The sequence below is a fragment of the Durio zibethinus genome, chromosome 8, assembly GCF_047325235.1.
Source record: "Durio zibethinus cultivar Kanyao isolate XHJ-2024 chromosome 8, ASM4732523v1, whole genome shotgun sequence".
Taxonomy (NCBI): Eukaryota; Viridiplantae; Streptophyta; class Magnoliopsida; order Malvales; family Malvaceae; genus Durio; species Durio zibethinus.
In genome coordinates, this window is record NC_143169.1 from 20509359 (window position 1) to 20514343 (window position 4985).

General features: G+C 29.0%; 1 pseudogene across 1 annotated transcript; it reads left to right on the forward strand.

The window, feature by feature from the left end:
- The first annotated feature begins 1831 nt into the window (after positions 1-1831).
- LOC111278539 (uncharacterized) lies at positions 1832-3862 on the forward strand (annotated as a pseudogene). Its single transcript, XR_002688775.2, has 2 exons — positions 1832-2064; positions 2811-3862. The product of XR_002688775.2 is annotated as an uncharacterized LOC111278539 (transcript).
- Positions 3863-4985: the final 1123 nt, after the last annotated feature.

Below are 4985 nucleotides of genomic sequence, written 5' to 3' on the forward strand. Positions count from 1 at the left end.
AATTTAATTCATGAGATTAAAACTCTTAGTTCAACATGATGATTGTTTATATTTTATGACATTTTATTAAAACATTGAAAACAAAGGGGGAGGATCCTCTCCGCTACTTAAAAATCAATAGAAGTTTTCACTATTTCTTCTAAAAGTAATAAATGCACTTTCAACTAAATTTATAATGACTATTTGTTCAAACCATTTTAATCATTTTAATTATTTTTTTATTTATTTTTTTATTTAGTTTAAATTATTAAATTTTAACCATAGATTTAGTTGAAAGTTCATTTATCACCTTTAGATAAAATAGTAAAAATTTTCACAAATTTTTAAGTAGTAGAAAGGATCTTTTCCAAAAAAAAAAAAAAATCTAAACAACTCTCCTGTTAAATTTAATTACTGTATAAATATAATTTTTTTCTCATCTTTTACTTTGTTATCACTTTCTATTTTTCTTTCCAATTATGCTACAATTTTATATCATAACTTTTTTTAACCATTATTAAATAAAAAAAATTGTGAAAAGTTCTTATTTTTTATACAATTTGAAGCAAAAATTGCAAAAAGTTTTTTTTATACAATTTAATGCAAAATCATCTCCTAACAATTTCAAATTAAAAAGCTTTGTCATTCATTCAATAATTTGTTTCAAATAATTATTTCAATCAAATAGATTTTTAAGATTGCGGATGAAAATTTAACTCAATGATAAGTGTCAATGGCATATTCACATATAGAGGAGTGTTAATGAACACTCCCAAAAATGGAAAAGTAAAAAAAAAAAAATTTAATGAGAAATTTTATTTCGACATCTTCAAAAATTTTTTTTGAACACCATTATATTTGTAAAATTAATAAGTCGTAAATATTTTTTTTATATATATTATAACTAAATATTTTTTAAAAATCTTGGATCATGTCATTAATTGGTGTGTAATTTTTTATTTAAATTTGACATGTATTAGTAGAATATTTTATAAATATTTCAAATTAATTATTTTTATTAAAAAATTAAACAATTTAAAAGTGTAGTAATAAAATTAAAATATAATAAGTAGTTAAGGTTTTAAAAGAAGAAATTGCATATTTTTTGACCGAAGAGGTCTAAACTTTTTTTTTCTTAATTATTTTTCTTTCTAAACATGTCCTTTTTCATTTAATTTCATCACTCCAATCAACTACTCTTTGTCTCTTTTTACTATTGTTATATAAAGCGAAGCCTATCCTCCTCAATTTTTTTTCTTTTTGTTTTTAAAAAATTACAATCATTCAACGAGTAAAGGAATCATTCAACGAGTAAAGGAAATGAAAGTGAGCAAAACTATTCCATGGAAAATAAAAAAATTAAAATTGCAATATTTTGAAATTTATAATTCCTTTACATGAAAAAGTTCATAATTTAAAGGGTTTTTTTTATGTAATTTACATTTTTTCTCCGTGGTCACATAAATAAAATATCTTTCTTTTTTTTTTAAACTAAAAAAAATATTTTTTATGCAATTAGCATGTGGCAAATTTTACACATGATGGAGAAAAAAAAACCTCATAGTTTTAACTTTTGAGTTTTCATGATTTTTATTTGTGGTCTCTTAAATAGATCTAAACCGTTAGATCCGTGATGGAGGAAATTAGCATGTGGCAAATTTTACACATGATGGAGAAAAAAAAACCTTATAGTTTTAAACTTTTGAGTTTTCATGATTTTTATTTGTGGTCTCTTAAATAGATCTAAACCGTTAGATCCGTGATGGAGGAAAATTCAACCACTTTGATCTGAATTCACTCAATGAAACGGTCCACAAAGTTTCTTACTTATTTCTACTTCTCTCTATTCTTTTTCTTTCCAATCCAAAAAACAAAAAATAATAATAATAATAAGAAAAAGGAAAAAGAAAAGCTTGCTCTCTCCCTCTCTCACTGTTTTGGCGTAAGCAATGGAGCAGAAAAGCTGACGCTGTATTTTCCGAGAAAATTAAAGAAAAAGAAGGGGGCTTATCAGTTTATCTGCTGGCACTTCTCTTTTTTATTTACTTTCATATACTATCAGATATTTCTTATTCAAAATCTTAGGTAATGTTCCAGCCTTTTTACTCGATTTTTTTTCCATTTAATTAATTTAGGGCTTTACTTTCCTATTAATTTAACTTGATTCTGCAAAATTGATAATGGGTTTTGAATTTTGTTATAGTTTATTAATGGGTTGATTTTAATTCGCTTAGAAAAATAGCATAAATGTTTAAAAGATTGAACTTTTATTTATTTTCAGTTGAAGCCAAGTTCTTGAGAAAATATTATGCGAATAAAGTTATGGGTTATCAAAATTATTGCTGGAAATGTAATGTTAGTTTACTTTAATCATGATCTTTTGAAAAGTTCTTTTTTTTTTTTTTGCTTGGGTTTTTATTTATGAGTAGTTTTAGTTTGGTTTTGTATGAGTTTTGTGTGGAAATATATGACCTTTTCTTCAGAAGGTCTTGTTGATGCTTAACGTCCCTGTTATGCTGTATTTTATTGTTTAAGGATCTAGTTTCTTTTGTTTTTGTAGTGGTAATCTCGAAAGATGATTTGAAGTTATTTATTAATGTATTTGTGGTGAGTGCAGTCCTATATATGTTGTAGTTGCTTTGTCGTCTGTTATGCTGTTGATGCATCATTTTGATGAGCTGGTGCTGCTCAATTTAACTCACCAATTATGCAGTGTCGTAGCCATGTTATAATTGCTACACACAAGTCGAGGCTCTCTCTAAAATTTCAAGACATGGGTTTTGTTGACATGATTCATGTAAAAATTGATTCTACGCTTGATTTCATGGCAGCTTTTGTGTAAAGAGGGAATAAAGTTGGTGGATTTATAGATATTGCAGTGCCAAGTGGTTTAAGTTGCTTGACACGCCTATCAACGTTGGAGGGGGAAAGCAATAGATATCTGGAAAGTCTATAAGCGACCTATGTTTTAGCACCTTCTAATTGGGTTGCCAGACTTCGATGGGCAGCTTCTCTCCAGAAGAAAGCGGTAAGCAAACTGACCACTATCCTTTGCTAATGGAACGAGTGGAAAGCCATATTGATCAAGAGCACATCATTGACATAACAAGGCATGATGATACTTCTTCAAGCTCGTCTCAGGGTGAACAACCTTCTGGAGTGAACTTAGAACAGAATGAAAATAGGCCTTCTAGCGGCACACAAGCTCCCATTAATCAGACTGCTTCCTCAAACAGATTAAACTCTAGGAGTTCATCATTCATGAGGAGAAATGATGGGTATGGTTGACGTCGCAGGAGCCCTTTAAATTCTGAATTATGGATTTCTGTTGAGTTAGTTGGTACTTTCAGTCAGATTATAACATCTATCGTTGTTTGTCATTGTCAAGAAATGAAAAGCCACAATGCAACACTTCCTATTCTTTATTATCGCTTTCATAACCGCAACAGGGATATTAAGCAAGATTTGTCACACTCAGGTCAAGGTTCTTCTCATAGCAATCCTACTGATTCTACACCCTATACAGCTATCTCAGTTACTCATGCTTCAAACGAGGCGAATAATCACATCACTGAATCAGCAACAACGAACAGTCAGATTGCAGGAACCATAAGTACCAAGTGTGTTTGCATTTGTTATTCAATCGCTACTTGATTTCTACTTTTGGGTTAATAAAACTCCACATTGCTCTTACTTTTTGTATGATAAAGTTGGATAGAATGGACTGGGAAATACTTTACATCTTAAACTTCCTTGCATTTATTATCAATGATGAAGACACCAATTAATAGTACTTTTTTTTTCATAGGAATTAATAGTAAATTTTAGTTGAATAACTCTATGTAAGAGCCTGAAAAGAAAAAGCTATGGCTTCTGCTATTTATTGATTGATTTCATTTTGAACTCTTTGTTGGACTAAGGCTAAACTGCTCCAATGTGGCACAAAAACGTAGTACACTGATTGGTTGATGTGTATTGTGTTTAGCTATGTTAGACTTTGACTTGATCACTACAAGAGACTTGAATCATTGATTTATGTGGAAAAACTAAAATAAAATTATGTGAAAAACTAAGAGTAAAATTAAATGTATATTAAAAAACTGCTCATAAAGAATTATACAAACATTTTAGGTTTATAGTGGGTAAATTAAGAAACTAAATTTTTTTAAAACTAATCTTATAATTGAGGAATTGTCTATCTTAATTTTTTGTCATTAATTTTAAGGATACAAATATTTAATTCTAGAGAAACAAATATAAATATACAGATTATAAGAATACAATCAGCTTATTGCAATCAGCTTTAAATAAATGTTTTTTTTACACTCCCTCTCAAGCTGGTGAATAAGTGTTTTTCATTAATGGCTTGAAAATAATTTCTTAAAATGTTGTACTGCTGAGACTTTTAGTCAACACATCTGTAAGTTGACCTTTGGTTCATACATACGGTGTACAAATCAACCAACTGTCTAGTTTCTCCTTTATGAAATATCAGTCTACTTTAATATGTTTTGTTCTGTTATGTTGCACAGGATTGTTTACAATGCTTATTGCAGACTTGTTATCACAGTAGAGCTTCATTAGTCCATCTCACTTGACCTTCAAGTCTTCTAGGATAATATAGTAGTTCACAAATTATTGAACCATTGCTCTGAACTCTGCTTTTGCACTTGATGTTGCCATCACATTCTGTTTTTTATCCCTTAAAGTCACAAGATTACCACTTAAGAAAGTGTAGTAACCTGAGGTAGATCTTTTATCAGTTACTGAACTTGCATAATCAGCATTTGTATATGCCTCTAAAACTAGTCTCGAATTTCTTTTGAATAAGATACCTCTCTTAGAATTGACCTTTAAATAGTGCAATATATGGTAGACAGCCTGTAGGTGCACTTCTTTAAGATTATGTATAAATTGAGTTATTACACTCACAGCATATGCTATATTAGGTCTAGTATGTGAGAGATAAATAAGTCTTCCAACTAATCTTTGGTATATCTTTCTAT